This window comes from Lathyrus oleraceus, chromosome 6 (genome assembly GCF_024323335.1).
Source record: "Lathyrus oleraceus cultivar Zhongwan6 chromosome 6, CAAS_Psat_ZW6_1.0, whole genome shotgun sequence".
NCBI classification, from domain to species: Eukaryota; Viridiplantae; Streptophyta; class Magnoliopsida; order Fabales; family Fabaceae; genus Lathyrus; species Lathyrus oleraceus.
Genome location: NC_066584.1, coordinates 240,263,399 through 240,289,707, shown reverse-complemented (window position 1 = coordinate 240,289,707; position 26,309 = coordinate 240,263,399).

Sequence of the window (26,309 nt, the reverse complement as noted above, 5' to 3'; positions counted from 1 at the left end):
CTGGAAAGTAATCTGGAAATCACTCGGACCTATCTTAATTGGAAGGTCTACCTCACCAATGACAGTTTTATGAGAACCGTCAAACGCTTTAATAATTACGTCGTTGTACCTCATTGGGGCACCTTGATAGAAGAGTCTTGCTAGAGTTAATTTTGGCAGCACATTCAAAGATGACCCTATATCAACCAACACATTAGACTGAGCGTCCTCCTTGCAGTTTATTGAAATATGCAATGCCAAATTGTGATTTATGCCTTCCTCAGGAAGCTCTTCATCACAAAAGCTTAGATTATTACAAGAAGTAATGTTGGCAACTATGTGGTCAAACTGATCCACGGTCACATCTGTAGCACCTCAAATTTACCCTCCTCATTCATGCATTCATTTTAGGTCATTTAACATTTCATATTGCATTTCATCATGCCAATCAGAATTAGCTCCAAGAGTTTATCGTCCAAGAAGCTTGGATATCATCCAAGTCACTTTGTGGGTTCTATCTGAATGACCAGTCCACACAAGGGAGATTTTGCATCAGCTAGAGGTTTCTCTTTAAAGGATCAAACTTAATGGGCTCGGTACAGTTCAAAATTCAACTATGAAGCCAAAAGTCAACTGTTGGTCAACTAAAGGTGAAAGGGCCAGGGAACGACTTGAGTTGCTTCCAACATGTTCAAATAAGGCCTATTCATCATTCGACATATTACTCTTGAAGGAACAAAGGTCCAATGGACGGGTTATAAATTTGGAAAGATGGCTTGAACTGTCATGCTCGCTAGGTGAGCAGAATGGTTCGCCTAGCGAGCCACCAGAGTCTGAACTGTCATGCTCGCTAGGCGAGCAAATTCTTCGCTAAGCGAAGCCCACACGTCTTGAAAATAAAAAAAATATAACAGAAAAATCTTGGACTTGGACCTCTCTCATTTGAGCCCACAAAGCCGCGAAAATCAGAGTATAAATTCTAAATTTCGTTAAAACAAAACCCTAGAGAGAGATTCTAACGAATTCAGAGCAGCCTCCAGAGACTGAAGGGAACTCAGCTGCAAAGAACTAATTCCCTCTCATATAAACCCTAAGATTGTTCTGCAAACCCAACGGTGCAATTCAATTTCATTCGATCTCTCCAATCAGGTTTTCCTTATTCCCATTACTTTACGCTTTTAATTTGAAATTCCTGAAGCATGAGGTATTATGGTTGAATCTGGGAGAGTGGGTATAGTTAGGTTTTGCGTGTGGGTTTAGATGTGTATGAATGTGTAGAACAATGCCTTGAATGTTTAATCACTTCGTTTCCGAAATGGGAACCATAGGGTTTGGGGTTCCTGAAATCGGACTGTTATCAAAGAAGAATCTAGAACCCGCATGCATTTGCTAGCACCTCGCTAAGCGAGCCTGCAGCGAAGCTTCGCTAAGCCTTCCCTAAGCGAAGCAGTGGCGATGATGACAGTAGCTGTTTGTTTTTTTATTTGCTCTCTAATCTGTTTTGCATTTTGTTGTGACATGTTTTCTATTGCATCCGGGCACATGTTTTAGTATGTATGTCACGTCTTGATGTGTGGATCCTTGCCCCCTGACTTTGAGTTTTGATACCCTTTTGTTGCATTTGTTTGACAAGAGGTTTAGGCCTCCTATCCTTGGTTGCTTTTTGTGAGCTTTTTATGAACTTTAATAGCATGATACATGTGGTTGCTATGATTCTTCTGTTTGGTGCAACTCTCGATTGCACCCTATCTTGCCATTCTAACGTGTCTGTTGAGTTTTTTGTGAGGGCTCACATGACTCTTGAAGAGATAGCTTGCTTAGTATTCCACTTTATTTGTGGGATACCATTTGGAGATTTATTCTGATTGCTTTGCTGACTTGTTTTCTTTGATGGAGCTAGCCTGAGAGATCTCTGAGTTTCTTATTTCTTTAGTTGCTGTTACTTCGGATCTTTATCCGTGTGGTAGATCTCTTGATCCCTTTTACGTCTTTCCCGTATTTTACCGCTTTCTTAGCTGGAAGACCTCGATAGGAGGCAATGTTTTTGTGTGTTTACTTTTGTGCCCAAAGACCTCCAAGAAGAGGCACCAGTGCTAAAGACCTCCATGAAGAGGCAATTGACGGATAAAAGGGATTAGTAGTCAATCCCCCGTTATTCAGTGTGTCGTTCTTTATGCTCACACTACGTGTCGATGCTTCAGAACCAAAGCCTAAGATCTTTTGTCCGGTCGTCAGTGGAGAGGGTTCCACCTTTTTGAATCCCCACTTTTTGTCATGAGCTCACCCTGTCCAGGGTTAAGAGTTATGAGGTCTTATCCTCATTACCCTTTTGATTTGCTCACCCTGACGTTCAGTGTCAGTGGTTAAGAGCCCGTTTGATTACCCTTCCATGGCTTGTTTGTCGAGGTTGATATGACCCCTCTTGACTAAAGCCCTACCCATTTATGTTTGAGCCCCCTTGTTGGCCTGTTTACTCTATGCATGTTTGTTTTATATGGTGTGATCGTCTCCCCATAGGATTGCTAGGCTTCATATAGTCTCTCGTTTGCATGTCAATTAAGGTAGCACGGTTCCTTCGTCTAGGACTTCCTTTTTTGCATGAGCATTCTTAAAACAAACAAACTCATTGATTTTTCTTTTCCTAAGAACACGTTAACTCCTTCTACTACAGGCGAGTAAGTCTCCAAAGGTCGAGCATCCGGTAGATTGCGTAGTAACGTCGTTCATCTAAAAACACACCCCTCTTTAACCCATAGGTAGCCGAGCTACGAAGACTCTGATTCTCATATTCAGATGAGATACGTATGCAGTGGATGCGACGTCCGTGCGAGTCATTTTCTTTTGACTCCTCTTTTAGTAAATAGTACTTTAGATAAACCCACACCCTTTAGGAAAGAACAACAAGAGTGGATCCCGTAGAGTACTACGGATGTGTAGGGGTGCTAATACCTTCCCTTCGCATAATCGACTCCCGAACCCAAGATTTGGTTGCGAGACCGTGTCTTTTCCTTTCCTTTTTCCAGGTTTACTTCGAGCGTTTCCTTTCCCTCCTTTGGGATAAATAACGCACGGTGGCGACTCTCCTGTCATTTCTTTTTCGCCGGTTGTCTCTTTTTCGCATTCCTTTTTTCAGGTTGCGACAACATCATGCTCAACATAAGCATGTTCTAGAACTTTCTGCAATGCTTCTCTGTGTGCCTCAGAATTCATCAGTAATGACAACATGAAGATCTTTGACGGAGTTTGGAGCAGCTGCTCCATAATATTGAATTCGCTTCTTTTAATCAACTTTAAAACTTCATCATCTTCGTTAGCCTTCAGTTTGCGGGATTCACCAGATTGACACATTGAAGCACTAACCGGATTCACCACCAGAATCTCTGCCTTCTTACTTGCAAAAACATCTTATATTTCTTTTGGAAAAACTGGACCAAACACACGACCACTACGGGTCACGTTCGCAACATCAACACTATTTACCACTAAGTCTGTAACTGGTAGAGGAACCTCTTGACCATTCTCAATCATTGTGGTGTTGTATTGATATGGTACATCTTTATCGGATGCATATAGAACAGGGCCCGCTAACCGTATAACCAACGACGATACTGGTCTATTAACATTATTATTGTTGCTTCTATCAAACTGGATAACTACCCACTCAGGGGTCTTGAATACATGCACAATCATATTCACATCATCCATATCCCTCGACTATTGAATCTGGATTACATTCTCATCCATCAACTTCTGGATATCCCTCTTGACAATCATACTATTGGTGTAAGCCCTAGAGGCCAATACTTTTGGTACTTGTATCGAATTATTTATTAATAATAAAAGGCTTTTTCTTTATTATGTTTGTTTAATAAAGTCCCTAGAATATCTAGTCTGTTTAATGTATCAAGTGTGACTTAATCATGAGATCCCATTAAACATAAGGATATTATTCTTAAAGTATCTGTAGTCGAGCTTTATTGTGAAGTGGGATAACACTAAAGCATTAAGACTATTATGATTATAGACTAATGATCACATCTCATGGATCATGGATAAGGAGTTATCATGTCTTAAACATATGTATTTTTATTAAGAGTAATATTTATTGAGTATTTTTATCAAGTCTTAAACATAAGGATATTTTTATCAAAGCTGGCGACTCTGCTGGGGACCCGGTTTCCCTAAGCAAGTCCCTCCTAGCTTTTGTAGTTTTCTTGTTTGTTGGGTGTTTATTCTTTTGTACAGTTATTTATTTACCTGCTTCACCTTATTGCATTCATGTACATATGTCTGCTGTATCTGTGGGTTCTGTTAGGTTGTTTGTTTGTTGGGGTGGGATGTTCTATGAGATAAGCCCACTACCCAGGCTTGAGCGTACACACATGTTTTAGAGTGGATAGTCATGAGGCTCGCGTGGCATGTTGCTATGTTAAGTCGTTCATGAAGATCCACACCCAAACGAGGTTTCTTTTGGATATATTTTTGTCATATGGGTGTTCCATAACGACAGATGTTCCTCTAGAAATCGTCGACTCTGGTGACCATTTCCCGAGAACTCAATCGAGGCCTCTCCTCTGAGACGCGTTTATGTTAGCTCTAGTGGGTGCATTCTCGCTGCTCAATCCGAGGACCCCGATGTTGGGAACTTGCTTTAGGATATCCTGTTGAGGGGAGTCAGTGGAGGTCTTTTATCCCGTAATAATGCCAAACCTTCAGTGGTAAACGTATTATTCTCGACTGAAGGGCTGAAGCTGATGAACTTCTGTTCTTAGAACCTACCAGTGAGGGGCGGGCTAAATTTAGGAAACCTTAACCTTCAACCAACCCGGTTTTCAGGAGCATAGATTTGATCTTGTATTATATTCCTCAGTGGGTTTCTCTTCAGACAATGCAACCTGACAGTTATTCAAGCAGATACAGCAGTCCTGATTCCCATGTCACTGCATTGCATCACATCATTTAACACATGTTTATCTATTTCTAGGGGTTTACATCTTCTTGATTCCGGTCGGGGTTCTCTGGTTTCTCCTGAGATGGATATTGGCAAAAAGAGACATGTCGCCTACAAGTTTCCTGTGGTTTGTTTGGAGCCTATTCAACAGCTGATGAAGTTAATGGATCACGGTTCTCTAGAAGGATTCCGGAAGGATTATGGTTTGATTCTAAGTTTCGTTACGGTTCTCTCCAAAGATCAACATGATGCTCTCTTTACATTGTTGCAGTTCTATGACCCTCCATTGAGGTGTTTCACGTTCCCAGATTATATTTTGGTCCCTACTTTGGAGGAGGTTGCTAGTTTTCTCAGAGTTCCTATCAAGCCGCAGTTGCTATTCTACAGTTCCGAGTTTCTGCCCGATCTCAGCATGGTTGCTTTAGCCACATATCTGGGGAAATCAGTCTTGAAGGATAATATGTGTCAGAAAGGAGGAGTCAATGGTTTTCATTTGAGTTTCTTAGTGGGAGAAGCCAGGAAGAAGCTTGAAGAAGGTGATCAGAGAGGTTTCAATGTTGCGTTGGCTCTTTGCGTGTATGGGATTGTCCTGTTCCCTAATATGGCGAAATTTGTGGACGTAGACGCCATACGCCTCTTCGTGTTGGGAAATCCGGTGCCGACCTTGTTGGGAGATTTCCTTCATTCAGTGCATCACAGGAATGAGAATAGAATGGGAGGATTGGTGAATTGTTGCACGCCTTTGTTTTATAAGTGGTTCAGTTCCCCCCTACCTAAGTCAGGAGCGTTCGTTGATGTCAAAAACTCGTTGAGTTGGTCAAAGAGACTGATGGGGATAAGAGCTAAAGATATTTCTTGGTGGTCAGACCGGAGCTTGCTTCGGGAAGATATTATTCATAGTCATGGGGACTTCCCAAATGTACCATTGGTAGAAAGAAGAGGAAGTATCAACTACAATCCTTCTTTGGCAGTCAGACAGTTTGGATATGCTTTAAGAACTCCGCCTTTGGAAAAATATGTGGAAGAATCTCTATTTTCCCATTCTTCATCTGATTTTATTGTATCCCGTAAGGCAGCTGAGGCTTAGCTCAAGGTGACCAAGAGAGGAAGAACTGTGCTTGGAAAAGGAGATTGTAGAACTTACCCTCAGTATGAAGAGTGGCTTCAAGGAAGAGTCGAAGAGTTTGGTATGCCGTTTCCTATTGAAGAACCTTTGTATCCACCTACTCCTGAGCAGTCAACCATGGTGAGCCGAAAGGAGTATGACAAATTGAAGAATGCCATGGAGGAGCTTCAAACTGAAAACTCGGAGTAAAGTGTGAAGTTGCAAGATTGTATGCATCAATTCTACGAGGCAGGATATCAGAAGAGGGAAGCCGTCAGATTGCAAGGGGAAGCAGAGAGGAAGTTAGTTGTGGAGGTGGACTTCTTCAGGAAGACAGACAAAGCCCTAGGATCATCCAGTTCTGAGTTGAGGCGAGTCAAACAGCAGTTAACAGATGCTCTTGGTAAGCTAGCTGGTTGGCAAGAACAATGGGATACATTTTCAGCTTCTAGGAAGGTAAAAGAGGAGGAGATGGTGGCCGAATTGACTGGTCAGATGGAGAAGTTGAAGATTTTGCTGAAGGAGAAGAACTATGAGCTTCTGTGCGCCCGTTCAACCAATGGTTACATCACAGATCAACTCAACAAAGCTCAAGGAAAGATTGAGGAACTCAAAGTGCTGGCAGGTTTGAAGAAATCCAGACTTGAAGAGGTATTCAGAGAAGATGATGGGAATTACTACAGAGAGCACATCAACGAGTTGGATGAAGTTATTCACAGGAGGAATCTGCTTATCCGGCGTTTGACAGAATCTCCGGATCATCCTGACACAGTGGTACTACTGGCTGAAGTGAGGAGCAGTCCTTATGGGTTGTATACAGGAGGTTGATTCCTGATTTTTGTTCTTCTCTTTACTTATTGTATTGTAGTGATGATCCACAGGCTTGTTGTGGAGATCCTTTTTTGATGAACTATTGGCTAAGGCCTTTCCCTTCTTGAACCCATTTATATGATGGTTTTCCTTATTGCATCTTGATCTCAGAAGTTTATCCACAACTCGGTCTTTTTGCGCTTTTTGTCGGATGTGAGTCTGGAATCAAAGGGGTGGAATACCTGTTGGAATTGATAAACATGTCATTGCATTTACATATTCATTTGCATATCTTTCATAACAGGTACCGGTGCGGTGTTCTTATATTATTTGGTGTTCCACTAGCAGGATAGCTGATTCAGGAATTCACCGGTACGGTACCCGCAGAAACTAGCAGAGAGTAATGGAAAGCTTTCAAGCAGATCTAGCAGAGATGAGGACCAACATGGCCCAATTCATGAGTATGATGCAAGGGGTAGTGCAAGGGCAAGAGGAACTCCGAGCCTTGGTCCAGAGACAAGAAACTGTGATTCCCCCTGTCGGTCAGAATCCGCCAGAAGGGACCCCTATCGATGACGCTGTTGTTACCAACCCTGTCAACAACCATGCTAATGGTGACGAATTGCGTGGTATTAGAATCAATGGAAAACCCATCATTATAGAGGCTGCTAATGCTCGAGCAACACGTGCTCCAGTTCACCATCCTCCTTATTTGGTTGACAAGTAAGAGGATATGTCACCATTCCCAGTGATGATGATAAATTTGGAAAGGCGAAAGAGAGAGATAGAAAGGTCGACGCCCTTGATGAAAAGATTCGCGCCATGGAGTGCCATAATTCTTTGGGTTTTAATGTTTCTACTATGGTTTTAGTTGATGGATTGAGGATCCCGTACAAGTTCAAAGCGCCATCTTTCGACAAGTACAATGGCACTTCTTGTCCCCGAACTCATGTGCAAGCTTACTACCGGAAGATATCCGCTTATACTGATGATGAAAAGATGTGGATGTACTTTTTCTAAGACAGCTTGTCTGGAGCATCTTTGGATTGGTACATGGACTTGAGAAAAGAATCTGTCAGAAGCTGGAGGGAGTTAGGTGAAGCTTTTCTGAGGCAGTACAAGCATAACATGGACATGGCTCCGAGCAGAACCCAGTTGCAGAGTTTGTTTCAAAAGACTGGTGAGAGCTTCAAGGAATATGCCCAGAGGTGGCGCGAGCTAGCTGCGAGAGTACAACCTCCGATGTTGGAGAGGGAATTGACAGATATGTTCATTGGAACCCTGCAAGGTGTTTTCATGGATCGTATGGGAAGTTGCCCGTTTGGTAGTTTTTCGGATGTTGTGATTTACGGAGAAAGAACTGAAAGTCTTATCAAAGCGGGAAAAATCCAAGACCCTGGTTCTTCAAGTTCTTCAAGTGCTAAGAAACCATTTTCAGGGGCACCCAGAAGGAGAGAGGGTGAGACAAATGCTATATGTAATCAGAGAAATGGAAATAGAGGACAACAATACCGTCAAATTGCTGTTGTGACTATTCCAGCAACCTAACCTCAACAACCACAAAGAGGACAACCACAACAATAACAACAACGCCAATTCCAACCAAGACAAAGAATGCCAGATCGTCATTTTGATCCGTTGCCAATGACTTATGCTGAATTACTCCCTGAACTGCTCAGGTTAAAGTTTGTCGAACTTCGCACTATGGCTCCATTAACAAGGATTCCCGCTGGTTATGATGCCAATGTCCGTTGTGATTTTCATTCTGGTGCGCTAGGGCACCACATCGAGAATTGTCGGGCTTTTCACCATAAAGTCCAAGACTTGATCGATGCCAAGACAATTAACTTTGCTCCTACTCCGAATGTGATGAATAATCCTATGCCTCAGTATGGAGGGCCCAGAGTAAACAATGTGGAAGATGGGGAAAATTTGAACTTGGTAGTCGATGTTAATGACGTTCAGACTTCGTTGTTTGTGGTGAAGGAACGTCTGCTTAGAGGGGGAGTATTCCCGGGATGTGACAAGAATTGTTCAGATTGTGGTAATCATGAAAACGGCTGTGTGAAATTGAAAGAAGGTATCCAGGAATTGATGAATGAAGGTTGTTTACAGTTTGATCAGGTAGTGAAAGACAGTAAAGAGGTATCGACGGTTACCATTTACTTTACACCGTCAGAAGGTCCTGTATGTGCTCCAAGAACTATTAGTGCGCCCGTGACTATTGGTACTCCTGTGACCATAGCTGCGCCCGTGACCATATTTGCTCCGGTGACTGTTGGTGTTCCCGTGATTAATGCTCCAGTAACTATCAGTACCCCTACCACCATTGCTGCTTCTAGTGGAAGACTTTATGAGAACAGTAGAGCAATTCTGTGGCAATATGACAATGCTTCTTGCAGAAATAGAAGACCAGAGAATCAGACCAGATCAGTAAATCAGACTCCAGTAACAGTTGGTTCGGCTGTAGGTAATGTGGGAGGACCCTAAGGATTTACGAGAAGTGGTCGTTTGTTTGCACCACAAGTTCCAAGGGATAACAATGATGAGGCTCTTGCTAGAACAAAAGGAAAATAAGTTGTAGTTGAAGACGAACCAATGCGAAAGGAAGTGCCCGAGGGTTCTTTTGAGAAGGACGTGGAGGAATTTATGAGAATTATCAAGAAGAGTGATTACAAGATCGTGGATCAGTTGAACCAGACACCATCAAAGATCTCTATTCGCTCTCTGTTAATGTGCTCTGAGGCACATCGTAACGCCCTGTTGAAAATGTTGAATATGGCTTATGTGCCTCAAGAGATTTCTGTTAACCAGCTTGAAGGTGTTATTGCAAACGTTAACATGAAACATGGTTTGGGATTCACGGATCTAGACTTGACACCTAAGGGTCGCAATCACAATAGAGCTCTGCATATCACGATGAAATGCAAAGGCGCCGTTTTGTCGCATGTTTTGGTTGATACCGGTTCTTCTTTGAATGTGCTGCCCAAAAAGGCTCTGAGTAAGCTTGATGCCGAAGGGGTTGTCCTCACACCAAGTGATCTTGTTGTCCGTGCTTTTGATGGATCCAAGCAGTCGGTTTTTGGTGAAGTCACGTTGCATGTGAACATCGGCCCGAAAGTGTTTAACATTGTCTTCTATGTGATGGATATCCAACCAGCATATAGTTGTCTGTTGGGGCGTCCCTGGATACATGGAGCCGGAGCAGTTTCTTCGACTCTCCACCAAAAGCTGAAATATGTGTGGGATGGTCAGGTTGTGACCGTGTGTGGCGAAGAGGACATCTTTTTGAGCCATTTATCCTCCTTCAAATATGTGGAGATGGATGGCGAAATTCATGAAACTCTATGTCAAGCCTTTGAGACTGTCAGTATTGAGAAGGTGGCTTTTGTTGAATAGAAGAAATCAGGTACCTCGATTGCGTCCTATAAACAAGCTCTGGAGGTCATTCATTCAGGTAACACGGAAGGATGGGGCTAGGTGATTGATGTGCCCGTAAAAGAAGACATGTTTGGCATTGGTTATCAGCCTTTTCAATCATCAGAGCAGGGTGTCCAGGATGGCCGTGTACTTTCACTAGCGCTGGATTGATGAATCACGGGGATGTCTTTGCAACAGACAATGGAGATGGTGACAATGTTTGTGATATGGATAGTTGGGTGCGCCCGTGTGCTCCAGGGGAGAAGATCGACAACTAGACTGCTGAAGAAATAGTCCAAGTTACTCTTCAGACAATAATTTTCTTCTGTTTTTCATTTTGCATGAAAATCCTACGCTCTACCCAGGGCGTAGTGGTTCATTGTAGGGCCACATCATGTTTTGAATTTTCAATGATTATCATCAATAAAGGACGTTTTGCAATCAAATTTGTGCTCACTGTCTTTCTGTTTTTATTACTTTCATTTTCAAAACAATAAAAAATGGCAATGTTTTTTTCTTTTTGTGACTTCCTTGAACTCTTTTCTAAAATAAAGCATGAAACATCGTTCGTGCAGAATTGATCTTGCGGATTCCATTAAAAACAATTCTGTTATGGCTCAGTATGACTTTGATAATCCCATTTACCAAGCCGAAGAGGAGAGTGAAGAAGATTGTGAACTCCCCAAAGAATTGGCCAGACTATTGAAACAGGAGGAAAGGGTCATTCAACCTCATCAGGAAGAGTTGGAAGTCATTAACCTTGGTACTGAGGACGCAAAGAAAGAGATCAAGATAGGGGCTGCTTTAGAGGAAAAGGTCAAGAGAGGGCTGATTGAAATGCTGCAGGAATATGTGGATGTATTCGCATGGTCGTATCAAGATATGCCTGGTTTGGATACAGATATTGTGGTGCATAGGCTACCTCTCAGAGAAGATTGTCCTTCGGTAAAGTAGAAGCTTCACAGAACTAGTCCTGATATGGCTGTCAAGATCAAAGAGGAGGTTCAGAAACAGTTGGATGCAGGTTTTCTAGCCGTTACCAATTATCCCCCTTGGGTGGCCAACATCGTACCCGTACCGAAGAAGGATGGTAAAGTCAGGATGTGTGTCGATTACCGAGATTTAAACAGAGACAGTTTGAAAGATGACTTCCCATTACCTCACATTGATGTATTGGTCGATAACACTGCTCAGTCCTCGGTTTTCTCTTTCGTGGATTGATTTTCTGGCTATAATCAGATCAAGATGGCGCCAGAAGACATGGAGAAGACGATGTTCATTACACCTTGGGGCACGTTCTGTTATAAGGTAATGCCATTTGGGTTGAAGAACACTGACGCTACCTACCAAAGAGCTATGACGACTCTCTTTCATGACATGATGCACAAAGAAATTGAAGTGTACGTGGATGATATGATTGCAAAGTCTCAGACAGAAGAGGAGCACTTGGTAAACTTGCAAAAGTTGTTTGAAAGATTGAGAAAGTTCAAACTGAGGCTGAATCCAAACAAGTGTACATTTGGAGTGAGATCTGGAAAGCTGTTAGGTTTCATTGTCAGTGAGAAAGAGATTGAGGTTGATCTAGTGAAAGTAAAAGCTATTCAAGAAATGCCTGAACCAAGAATGGAAAAGCAGGTTCGTGTGTTTTTAGGGAGGCTGAACTACATTGCACGGTTCATATCTCACCTAACAGCTACGTGCGAACCGATATTTAAATTGCTAAGAAAAGATCAAGCAATCAGGTGGAACGATGATTGTCAAAAAGCTTTTGATAAGATAAAAGAATATTTGCAGAAACCTCCAATTCTTATACCTCCAGTTCCTGGGAGGCCTCTGATAATGTACCTTTCAGTAACAGAGAATTCGATGGGGTGTGTATTGGGACAGCATGACAAGTCTGGTCGAAAAGAGCATGCAATATACTACCTTAGCAAAAAATTTACCGACTGTGAAACAAGATATTCGCCGCTCGAGAAAACTTGCTGCGCTTTGGCATGGGCTGCTCGCCGACTAAGACAGTATATGTTGAACCATACTACCTTGTTGAGTTCTAAGATGGACCCAGTAAAGTATATCTTTGAAAAGCCGACTCTTACCGGACGAGTGGCTCGTTGGCAGATGGTTTTGACAGAGTATGATATCCAGTACACGTCGCAAAAGGCCATCAAGGGTAGTATTTTGTCGGATTACCTTGCCGAGCAACCAATCGATGACTATCAGCCGATGATGTTTGAATTCCCCGATGAAGATATCATGTACTTAAAAATGAAAGATTGTGAAGAGCCTTTTGTCGAGGAAGGACCGGATCCCAATGACAAGTGGACACTGATGTTTGATGGGGCGGTGAATGTGAATGGAAATGGTGTTGGGGCAGTACTCATTAATCCTAAAGGTGCACACATACCTTTTTCCGCCAGATTGACTTTTGAAGTAACCAACAACGAAGCTGAGTACGAGGCTTGTATCATGGGGATTGAGGAAGCCATCGATCTAAGGATCAAAACTATGGACATTTATGGAGATTCTGCTCTAGTGATTAACCAAGTCAATGGAGACTGGAATACTCATCAGCCGCATTTGATTCCTTATAGAGATTACACCAGAAGGATCCTGACTTTCTTCAAGACAGTAAAGTTGTATCATATACCCCGAGATGAAAATCAAATGGCTGATGCCTTAGCCACATTTTCTTCCATGATTAAAGTTCATTGGCAGAATCATGTGCCGCACGTTGCTGTGAATCGACTCGAGAGGCCTGCGTATGTGTTTGCAGCCGAGTCTGTTATTGATGAGAAGCCGTGGTTTTATGATATTAAGAATTTCCTCAAAAGCCAAGAGTATCTTGAAGGAGCATCAAATAATGACAAGAAGACACTGAGAAGGCTAGCTAGAAACTTTTACTTGAACAAGGATGATGTGTTGTACAAGACAAACTTTGACATGGTTCTGCTCAGATGCGTGGTTAGACACGAAGCAGACATGTTAATGCAGGAAGTACATGAGGGATCTTTTGGTACCCATGCTGGTGGTCATGCAATGGCCAAGAAGTTGTTAAGAGCCGGTTATTACTGGATAACCATGGAATCTGATTGTCTCAAATACGTTCGGAAGTGCCACAAATGTCAGATCTATGCAGATAAAGTGCATGTACCACCAAACCCTCTGAATATTATGAATTCTCCTTGGCCATTCGCGATGTAGGGCATCGATATGATTGGGAAGATTGAACCTACTGCTTCTAATGGACATCACTTCATCCTAGTCGCGATTGATTACTTTACCAAGTGGGTGGAAGCAGCTTCCTATGCCAATGCTACCAGACAAGTGGTTGCTCGATTCATTAAGAAAGAAATTATCTGTCGTTATGGGGTTCCTGAGAGAATCATCATTGATAATGGTTCGAATCTCAATAACAAGATGATGAAAGAGCTTTGCAAAGACTTTAAGATCGAACACCATAATTCTTCTCCTTACAGACCAAAGATGAATGGTGTTGTAGAGGCGGCAAACAAAAACATTAAGAAGATTGTGCAAAAGATGGTCGTGACGTACAAGGATTGGCATGAGATGTTGCCTTTCGCTTTGCAAGGGTATCGTACCTCAGTGCGTACGTCAACAGGGGAAACTCCGTTTTCACTTGTGTATGGCATGGAGGCAGTCTTGCCAGTAGAAGTTGAAATCCCTTCTTTGAGGGTGATGATGGATGTAAAACTTGACGAGGCTGAGTGGGTTCAAGCCAGGTTTGATGAGTTAAATTTAATTGAGGAAAAGCGATTAGCAGCTGTGTGCCATTGACAACTATATTAGAGAAGGATGAAGAAGGCCTTTGATCAGAAAGTGCGTCCTCGAAGCTATCAGATAGGTGACTTAGTTTTGAAGAGGATCCTTCCTCCCGGTACAGATAACAGGGGCAAGTGGACTCCGAATTATGAAGGTCCATATGTTGTTAAAAAGGTCTTTTCTGGTGGAGCCTTGATGCTTACAACTATGGATGGTGAAGATTTTCCGTCTCCTGTGAATTCAGATGTAGTCAAAAAATACTTCGCATAAACTGACCCGCTGGACAAAGAAAGAGAGTCCAGGCAAAAAAGGGCATCCCGGTGAACCAAAAAAAAAAACAAAAGGTTCGGGCAAAAGTTAGGGATAAGAATAAAAAATTAATATGTACACCCGGTAAGTCGAAAACCTGCAAAGGCGGCTTAGGCAAAAATGGGTATCCCGGTGGATTGAAAACCTGAAAAGGCGGTCCAAGCAAAAGAGGGATCAAAGCGAAGACTGCAGTCTGAGTTATCTGTACTTCATCGCATTTCAGTGTCTACCATCTTGAAGGATATGATCGGTCCAATCACTATTCTCAGAAAGCAAAGAATTTGGGGGAAATTGAAGATCTATGAGTCATAATAGGATTGGAAAATAGTGGAATGCCGTGTTCACATTGCCAATAGGATAGTTTATTTTCTCTTTTGGCGCGATTACCTCTTCCTAGGAATTGCTTCCTGATGTATTTGCCTTTATAGGCCATTTTCAATCAATAAAAGTCGTTATTCAGTCGAATTGCTCTCTTGTTTTTTTATTTCTACTGTTTTGTTTGCAAAAAACGTCCAAATTTTTGATAAACATTGCATCTAAAAACATGAAGGCTAGACAATAACGTGCGGAAAGATAAAACATCTGAAAATCATTTTGAATGTTGAGTACACTTGAGTATATTTTGTCCATACGGTCCCCTGGGGCATGTATGTCATGCCGTTTTGCAGATTACTATCTTTGATTGATGGCTAAAGCAGATGAGCCAAAGTTTGTTCGAAGGAAGACCCCGTTTTTTCAACACTGTCCAGTCATGTAAGAAGTTGGGTCGTCTAGGTTGAGTTCAGAAATTGTTTCCCCAGCATGGTCGAGAGGTTGGTGTTTTCCCAACAAATGACTCCCCAGTTGAGTTGGTTTATCTACCGTTCCGAGAATAGTATCCTTAGCAGAATTGTTGTATGTCCCCACAGAGTTGGAAGATCGAATCAGAAATTGTACGCTCAGTAAAGTGATCATTTGCTTTCCCAGCAGGAGTTTTCCTCCCTTTGCATCTTGTATGTAGTAATCATCATTTGCATTCGCATTCTCAAATCGCGTAGCATTTCCATCAGTATGGAGCATTACGCCATAGAAAGTTCAAACATATACATACATGCATTAAGCCGGATTGGATCATATCTCCGGAAGAGACGAATCATTTTTCAACATCAGTGTAGCACATTTGCGGCGGTTGCTCTTGGCGACATTCAGAATCGTTAATCCCAGTGAGATTTATTTTCTCACCAGTCCGTGAAAGGAAAGCTTGATTCCCTTCCGATTTAGTCCCCGGCAAGTGTCTGCCTTATTTTGACATATGTAAATATCATCCTTGCGATACCGGTAGGTGTCGTGTTGATCCATGTAAAATGTCCGTGCTTTTCTTTTATGTCGGCAAACATCATCTTTCGATGTCGGTAAACGTCGAATTCCAATCGTTGGCCATCAGTAAATGGCATGTCTCTCATGGTGTCTACAAAAATCATCATGTCAACACCCGTGTGTGTCCTTTCCCTTTTTGGTGTCGGTAAACATCATTGTTCGATGTCGATAAACATCAGTCGCTTGTTAACCATCGGTAAATGGTTTTATTGGTTAAGATTCCCCAGCAGATTCCCTATCCGTAAATATCGAGTGTTTCATTTTTGCCATCGGTAAATGGTTTCGTTTCATAAATGTATTCTTTCCATGGTGTCTGTAAACATCATTGATTCGATATCGGTAAACATCGAGTTCCTTCCCAGTCATCGGTAAATGTCTAGTCTTGTTTCACTTGTAAACATCTTTTTCCTCCCCAGTGAAGCCGCCATCGGTAAATGGCCTCGCTTTCTTTGATATCGGTAAATATCAAATTTGTTTTGAAGCCGCCATCGGTAAATGGCCTCGCTTTCTTTGATATCGGTAAATATCAAATTTGTTTTGAAGCCGCCATCGGTAAATGGCCTCGCTTTCTTTGATATCGGTAAATATCAAATTTGTTTTGAAGTCGCCATCGGTAAATGGCCTCGCTTTCCTTGATTCGTCACCTACAGAGTGCAAATTCTCCGGTTCTTTTGGTATTCAATCCCTGTTTACCTTGAAAGTCTGATAGCCGCTGCTTTCATCCGATCAGGTTCATAGTTGATTGAATAGGGCCAGCTGTAACACCTCAAATTTGCCCTCCTCATTCATGCATTCATTTTAGGTCATTTAACATTTCATATTGCATTTCATCATGCCAATCAGAATTAGCTCCAAGAGTTTATCGTCCAAGAAGCTTGGATATCATCCAAGTCACTTTGTGGGTTCTATCTAAATGACCAGTCCACACAGGGGAGATTGTGCACCAGAGTCTGAACTGTCATGCTCGCTAGGCGAGCAAATTCTTCGCTAAGCGAAGCCCACACGTCTTGAAAATAAAAAAAATATAACAGAAAAATCTTGGACTTGGACCTCTCTCATTTGAGCCCACAAGCCGCGAAAATCAGAGTATAAATTCTAAATTTCGTTAAAACAAAACCCTAGAGAGAGATTCTAAAGAATTCAGAGCAGCCTCCAGAGACTGAAGGGAACTCAGCTACAAAGAACTAATTCCCTCTCATATAAACCCTAAGATTGTTCTGCAAACCCAATGGTGCAATTCAATTTCATTCGATCTCTCCAATCAGGTTTGCCTTATTCCCATTACTTTACGCTTTTAATTTGAAATTCCTGAAGCATGAGGTATTATGGTTGAATCCGGGAGAGTGGGTATAGTTAGGTTTTGCGTGTGGGTTTAGATATGTATGAATGTGTAGAATAATGCCTTGAATGTTTAATCACTTCGTTTCCGAAATGGGTACCATAGGGTTTGGGGTTCCTGAAATCGGACTTTTATCAAAGAAGAATCTAGAACCTGCAGGCATTCGCTAGCACCTCGCTAAGCGAGCCTGTAGCGAAGCTTCGCTAAGCCTTCGCTAAGCGAAGCAGTGGCGATGATGACAGTAGTTGTTTGTTTTTCTATTTGCTCTCTAATCTGTTTTACGTTTTGTTTTGACATGTTTTCTATTGCATCCGGGCACATGTTTTAGTATGTATGTCATGTCTTGATGTGTGGATCCTTGCCCCCTGACTTTGAGTTTTGATACCCTTTTGATGCATTTGTTTGACAAGAGGTTTAGGCCTCCTATCCTTGGTTGCTTTTTATGAGCTTTTTATGAACTTTAATAGCATGATACATGTGGTTGCTATGATTCTTCTGTTTGGTGAAACTCTCGATTGCACCCCATCTTGCCATTTTAACGTGTCTGTTGAGTTTTTTGTGAGGGCTCACATGACTCTTGAAGAGATAGCTTGCTTGGTATTCCACTTTATTTGTGGGATACCATTTGGAGATTTATTCTGATTGCTTTGCTGACTTGTTTTCTTTGTTGGAGCTAGCCTGAGAGATCTCCGGGTTTCTTATTTCTTTAGTTGCTGTTACTTCGGATCTTTATCCGTGTGGTAGATCTCTTGATCCCTTTTACGTCTTTCCCGTATTTTACCGCTTATTTAGCTGGAAGACCTCGATAGGATGCAATGTTTTTGTGTGTTTACTTTTGTGCCCAAAGACCTCCAAGAAGAGGCACTAGTGCTAAAGACCTCCATGAAGAGGAAATCGACGGATAAAAGGGATTAGTAGTCAATCCCCCGTTATTCAGTGTGTCGTTCTTTATGCTCGCACTACGTGTCGATGCTTCAGAACCAAAGCCCAAGATCTTTTGTCCGGTCGTCAGTGGAGAGGGTTCCACCTTTCTGAATCCCCACTTTTTGTCATGAGCTCACCCTGTCCAGGGTTATGAGCTATGAGGTCTTATCCTCATTACCCTTTTGATCTGCTCACCCTGACGTTCAGTCTCAGTGGTTAAGAGCCCATTTGATTACCCTTCCATGGCTTGTTTGTCGAGGTTGATATGACCCCTCTTGACTAAAGCCCTACCCATGTATGTTCGAGCCCCCTTGTTGGCCTTTTTACTCTATGCATGTTTGTTTTATATGGTGTGATCGTCTCCCCATAGGATTGCTAGGCTTCGTATAGTCTCTCGTTTGCATGTCAATTAAGGTAGCACGGTTCCTTCGTCTAGGACTTCCTTTTTTGCATGAGCATTCTTAAAACAAACAAACTCATTGATTTTTCTTCTCCTAAGAACACGTTAACTCCTTCTACTACAGGCGAGTAAGTCTCCAAAGGTTGAGCATCCTGTAGATTGCGTAGTAATGTCGTTCATCTAAAAACACACCCCTCTTTAACCCATAGGTAGCCGAGCTACGAAGACTCTGATTCTCATATTCAAATGAGATACGTATGCAGTGGATGCGACGTCCGTGCGAGTCATTTTCTTTTGGCCCCTCTTTTAGTAAATAGTACTTTAGATAAACGCACACCCTTTAGGCAAGAACAACAAGAGTGGATCCCGTAGAGTACTACGGATGCGTAGGGGTGCTAATACCTTCCCTTCGCATAATCGACTCCCGAACCCAAGATTTGGTTGCGAGACCGTGTCTTTTCCTTTCCTTTTTCCAGGTTTACTTCGAGCGTTTCCTTTCCCTCCTTTGGGATAAATAACACACGGTGGCGACTCTCCTGTCATTTCTTTTTCGCCGGTTGTCTCTTTTTCGCATTCCTTTTTTCAGGTTGCGACAACATCATGCTCAACATAAGCATGCTCTAGAACTTTATGCAATGCTTCTCTGTATGCCTCAGAATTCATCAGTAATGATAACATGAAGATCTTTGACGAAGTTTGGAGCAGCTGCTCCACAATATTGAATTCGCTTCTTTTAATCAACTTTAAAACTTCATCATCTTCGTTAGCCTTCAGTTTGCTGGATTCACCAGATTGACACATTGAAGCACTAACCGGATTCATCACCAGAATCTCTTCCTTCTTACTTGCAAAAACATCTTATATTTCTTATGGAAAAACTGGACCAAACACACGACCACTACGGGTTACCTTCGCAACATCAACACTATTTACCACTAAGTCTGCAACTGGTACAGGAACCTCTTGACCATTCTCAATCATTGTGGTGTTGTATTGATATGGTACATCTTTATCGGATGCATATAGAACAGGACACGCTAACCGTATAACCAACGACGATACTGGTCTATTAAAATTATTATTGTTGCTGCTATCAAACTGGATAACTACCCACTCAGGGGTCTTGAATACAGGCACAATCATATTCACATCATCTATATCCCTCGACTATTGAATCTGGATTACATTCTCATCCATCAACTTTTGGATATCCCTCTTGACAATCATACTATTGGTGTAAGCCCTATAGGCCAATACTTTTGGTACTTGTATCGAATTATTTATTAATAATAAAAGGTTTTTTCTTTATTATGTTTATTTAATAAAGTCCCTAGAATATCTAGTCCGTTTAATGTATCAAGTGTGACTTAATCATAAGATCCCTTTAAACATAAGGGTATTATTCTTAAAGTATCTGTAGTCGAGCTTTATTGTGAAGTGGGATAACACTAAAGCATTAAGACTATTATGTATATAGACTGATGATCACATCTCATGGATCATGGATAAGGAGTTATCAAGTCTTAAACATAGGTATTTTTATTAAGAGTAATATTTATACTGGATTGGCCTACTATGAGAATACTATATAGAATGTTATGCAAAGTGTCATAAGTTATTCTCATGATGATAATGGTGTATACCACCCTTCGACCTGAAACCACTATGGACCCTAGATGTAGAGTCGAATGCCTTATTGTTGATCAAACATTGTCCGTAACTGGATGACCATAAAGACAGTTGATGGGTACTCCACAAAGCATGTTGAGGGACATGAGTAACCTAGATGGAATTTGCCCATCCTGTGTAACAGGATAAATGTCTATGGGCCCAATATTGAACTGGACAAGGATGACATAGTCTATGCCTTGTGTTCAATATAGAAATAAGGGAAAAAGGGTAATTGTACACATAAGTATTATCACAAAAGGATTTGTCAAATCACATGACATTTTCGTGTCTTGGGTAGCAGTGATGTGTTGCTAGATACCGCTCATTGTTTATTATGTTAAATACGTGATTTAATATAATTGCTAATGTCGCGAAAACCTATAGGGTCACACACAAAAGGACGGAATGATGAGAGATAAAGTAAATATGGAATACCGTAAGGTACGGTGCACTTAAGTGAATTGTAGAACATCGTAAGGTACAGTGTACTTAAGTAGAATACGAAGTATGGTAAGGTACCATGCGCTTAAGTGATTTTGACATATCATAAGATATGGGCCACATACACTTAAGTGGACTTTTTAGCTTGCAGCCCACACAAGTGGTTCTATAAATAGAACCCTTGTGCATAAGCATTTGTGCAGTTGTAATTTCGTTTCTCTCTCTCTCTCTCTCTCTCTCTCTCTCTCTCACTCAAAGCCTCCATTCGTAGCAACTAGCACTGAGATTGAAGGAGTCCATTCGTGTGGACTGAGTAGAGGCATTGTCACCATTCAACGTTCGTGGTCGCTCTGTAGATCTGCATCGAAGGTTTCAATCGCCACAAGAGGTAACGATTTTATCACTGATCATGCCCATTTGTAAGGATCACTAAAGGAGAAATTTTTTTAATTCCGCTGCGTTTTGAATCACTATTCTCCTTCACATACACCCATGGGGGTTCACACTGCAGATTGCGCAACCATCATGGTCATGTTCACAATCACTAATTGAATACAAGGTTCTATGCATTTCCACCAACAACCTATGGATACTTCGTACATCAAAAACTCGGAAATTCCCTAGACAACTGTCCACCATGTTGGCAGTAGCATTACCATGAGCAGAAAAAGGATTGGCTTTCACATTTGGCGTTTTGTCCTCAAAGGACACCATACCACTCTTCACAAGCTTTTGGACTTCATATTTCAATGGATAGAAGTTCTCTATGTCATGGCCAGGGGCTCCTTGGTGAAAAACACAGTGCATACCAGGTTTGAACCACCATGGAAGTGGCTCAGGAACTTGCGGAGGATTTCTTGGTTGAATGAGGTTCTTGAGAAACAAAGATGGGTACAATTCTGCATAGGTCATAGGAATAGGGTCAAAGGAGACCTTCTTCCTCTCAAAATTTTGCTGATGATTATTGTTGTTGTTATAGTTGGTTATTTGTTGCAGTTGTTATTGATGTTGTTGTTGTTGAATCGTAACTGATTGATTAGAATTATTGGAAAATACAGGAATTACGGATGAAACTTGGTGTTGATGTTGACGAGGTTGAGAACTTTTTCTGACATTAGGCCTCCTCTACCTCCCCACCGACACTGAGTTAGTCTCTCCTTCCTTCCTCTTTGAGAAACTCCCACCATACTTCTTGATGGATGATGCTTCTTCCTTAGACAAACGTCCTTAACGGACTCCTTCCTCTAGCCTCATTCCCATATTTACCATTTCGGTAAAGTCATTGGGAGCACTCGCGATCATAAGTTCGTAATAAAATGAACTCAGCGTCTTCAAGAAGATTTTTGTCATTTCCTTCTCCTTAATGGGTGGACTTATCTGGACAACAAGCTCTTTCCATCTCTGAGCATACTCCTTGAATGTCTCCTTATCTTTTTGAGACATAGACCTCAACTGGTCTCTATCAGGCGTCATATCCACGTTGTACTTATACTCCTTGACAAAGGCCTCGCCCAAGTCATTGAAAGTACATATGCTTGCACTGTCCAAACCCATATACCACCTCAAGGTAGCTCCAGTCAAACTGTCTTGGAAATAGTGAATCAGCAACTGATCATTATCAATCTAAGTAGACATTTTCGTGGCATACATCACAAGATGGATTAGCGGGCAAGTATTCCCTTTATACTTTTCAAAGTCGGGGACCTTGAACTTCATCGGGATCTTAACATTGGCGACCAGGCAGAGTTCGACAACACTCTTCCCAAACTATTTTTTTCCTCTCAAAGTCTTCAACTCTTTACGCAGCTCGAGGAATTGATCTTTCATCTCATCCATCTTCTCATACATATCCAAACCCTCAGACGGCTCAGAGTGGTAGATAATGTCCTCAACACGAGGCAGAATGTGAACAACAGGGGGTGGCACCGACATGACCGGGTTAGATGCCGGCAGAGAAACAAATGTGGCCGCATACCCTTTTGGCATAAAGTTTGATGGCATTCCCCAAGGGAATCCAGAAGGCATAGAGGGAATAGATTGACTTGAAGTAATAGGAACAGTTAAGGTAGATACCTCATAAATAATAGTCCTCCAGGGAGGAGTTGCAGGAGTTGGTGATGACTGGTTCTGTGCAGTAATGACAGATTCAATCATCGTCGTTAACCTGACAATTTCATCCTTCAACTCTCGGTTCTCTTGTTCTAGATGCTACATTCTCCTTTGATGATTAGCACGAGTGTTATAACGGTGAGTCAGCTTGGCTGATGCACAGAAGAAGAACTGATAAGACATTTTGCGGAAGAAAACCTGTTATGTGAATGATGCATGAAATGCAATGTTTTTTATTTTTTAATTTCAAGGAACATATGAAGTTCTATTTGCAAATATATAATAATAATAACCATAAAATCTCTTTTTATTCATAAAATTTGGAAGGATTACACTGAGTACAATTTCAGAAACCAAAGTACAAATACAAGAGAAAAGGAAACTATCATCCTAAGGATCCCTTAGAAATTGTATTAGATAATCAGGTTGTGGGTGCGTACTTCCTTCAGATGCCTCGAATCTCAGACTCAAAGGACGCCTTAATCTGAGGCTTCTCAGGAACTAACTGATCAACACTCTTCTTCCAAGCACCAGAAGGTTGAGGCATACTAGAGGAAGATAGACCCTCTAGCTCTCTCTGTCTCTTCATTGCTCTGTCCTCAAGAATCTCAATAAGTGCATCTTTGTCTTTCGACTCAAGTTGCAACTTTTCATGCTTTCGGCTCAAAGCATGGAACCGCTCTTCCATATATCTCTATCTTGCTTCATCTTAATGAGTGTGTCTTCCAACTCCTCTATATCTTGGTTAGGGAGAGTCGATGGCTCAACCACAACCAAAGACATAGGTCTTTCACTAGCGTACAACATCTTCATCTCTAAAGCTCTCTTCTTCACCCAAATAGTCTAGGCTTCCAAAGCTACACAATTGCATGGACCAAGCTCGGATCTTCCTTTCCTATGCATATTATGCCAAGCATGTATCATCCTCTGCTTCAAATGTTGGGGATCTTTACCCTCTTTATAGAAAAGACCTTCTAACTGAGTGTTATTAGGTTTATCTCTCAAGGGGAACCCAAGTTGACGACGAGCCAAAGCAGGATTGTAGTTGATTCCTCCTTGTGGGAGAGGCAGATTAGAGAACTCGCCACAACTATCAATAATATCAAAGATACTTAATGCATAATCATACCAAACAATATCATCATTAGTAAGAGACATAAGTCTCTGAGACCACCATAGACATTGCTTGTTCTCAAGGAAAGCAGGCGTCTGAGGCATGTGCGAAAAAAACCACATGTATAGAAGAGGAACGCAACACGCAATAGTCTCACCACCTTTAGAATTCATCAAATGCAAAGAGAAATACATGTCACCCAACAAAGTAGGAACATGATTCCCAATTAAGAAGATTCTAATGGCGTTAATATCAACAAAATCGTCAATGTTAGGGAACAAAGCTAAACCATAAATGAGTAATACAAAGATGGCTTCAAAAGCATCCACACTACCGGCTTGAGAAAAGATAGTAGCTTTACCCATGAGGAACTCAGAAGTCAACCAAAAAATACCTCCTTTCTTCACCAAATGAGCATCAATCTCAGATTTCTTCAGATGAAGAGCTTCAGCTATGACATGAGATCTGGGAATCTCCTCCAACCCACTAAAAGGTACCTTGTCAGATACGGGTATTCCTAAGAGATGGGCATACTTCTCTAACGTAGGCACAAGCTGATAATCAGAAAAAGTGAAACACTAGTAGAGAGGGTCATAAAATTGAACCAAAACACTCAGAAGTCCTTCAACCACATAAGTACATAACACAGATAAGAGCTTCCCATGACGTTTCTTGAAGTCCAAGGGATCTAATACAAAGGATGACAACTTCCTTAGCTCTTTCAAATCAGGACATCTGAAACTGTACTTCTTAGTGTTCCTTCATCCATAATCCATAGTCTGAAAATATTTGCAAACATGACCTCAGTTCCTTGAAATTTATTTTTCTGTGATGAATGTTATGATGCGCATGTATGTATGAATGCATCAATCACACATAAGGGATCACACACAAGGTAAACACAAATAAAGGTCAAGGGATGGATCAAGTCATCATCAATATTAGTTATCCATTTTGGTGGATTATGGTTTCCACCTTATCAACACCCAAGTTCCATTGATATTGACGAGACTTGATCGGGTTAAGAACCATCCCAAAGGATTGTAATAAGGATAAAAACCTGTAGATCATGTTCTAAGAAGTTCCCAGAGTCTTAATCCCATCTATCGAATATTATAGGTTAGGATGACTGACTCATCAACTCATAATATTCTCAAGAGAAACTCGTCTGAGTGTAGTATCGCGTAACAACTGTTATCAGGTCTGCATCTGAGCAGCCTCTGCACTACGTCCTAAATAGGCCAAGTTGGGTTAAATGTTCTATGGTCCTCAGCTTCTCGGACCCTAAATCAGAGAAAGTAATGCCTAATCACAAATAACTTGTGTGACATTAGTAACTCCAAAAGGGTTTACACTTAGTAGATGGGTCTCAAGCCAACTTATTAAGGACTATTCCACACAAGTTGAACATGATTATAACATCCTCATATCTTAATTGCACTCAAGTTCGGGTTAGAACTTATCTCACCACTCAGAGATCACCAAGCACAATAGACAAATTATATCACACAAACAAGTATACAAACATCAAATATACAAATATATACACATAAAAAAGTAGGCTAAACCCATTAAGGACTAGTCCTCAACAGAGTCACCACTTGATTTTTGTAGCGGTAAATTCATGACCATCAAGCTATGGATAAGCTTAATGTTAATAAAACCAGAGTCGCCACCACGTTTTTATTGTTTCTAGAGGAAAAGAGAAAAGTACGAACAAAACCCAAAGATAAGAAGTTTTCAAATCAAAACTAATAAAATGCCATAGATTACAGGTAAGGGGGTTGGTTACACAAAGTGAAGGTGTTAGCACCCAAAGTGTCCTAGGTACTCCTAGGGAGCCCTTTTTTATGTGTACATATGTTTTTGGTATAAAATATATTTGAGAAAAATAGAGTGTATGGATGAGAAAAGAATTCATTGATTATATTTTTGTGTTTGACAAGACCTTCGGACTTGTGCCTACGTACCAACATAAAAATGAGGGATCAAAACCTCGTAGTTCGTGGTAAAAATTTCAAATAAGTTGGTGAATTGCTTTTAACAAAAAATTAATAAGAAAAGGCCCAAAAGGCCCAAAAGTTTGAATGAAGTTGTTAGTTCTTTTTGGTCTTTTGAAATTTTAATTCAATATGATTAAGTTTATTTACAAATTTGATTTAAGAAAATGTTTGAAAATTCAATGGCATAAGGCCAAAGTTTCTAATTATTAAGACAAAGTCTAGGTTTGAAATCACAAGAAAAGAAGTTTTTGAAAAGGGAGAGAGATTTTGAAATTTAAGAAGTGGGAGGAGATGAGGAGGCTATCTTAAGCACAAATTTAAAAGTTAAGAGTTGAAAATATCTGACCAATGGGATGCAATCCAACAGACAAGAATGTCATATAGAAACTCATTTCCTTTGGACTTTAATCAAGAAGTGATCAATAAGCAATGAACAATATTCATACATCATAAAGATCAAGGCATCAAATAAAGATAGTAACATCCAAGCAAGCACTTCCAATAGTTAGCAGTCTTCTTTGTCTTCTCATGTATTAGATGAAATATTCCTTGATCAACTCAAAGTAAATCATCAGACACAAGGTCAAAATAACAATTA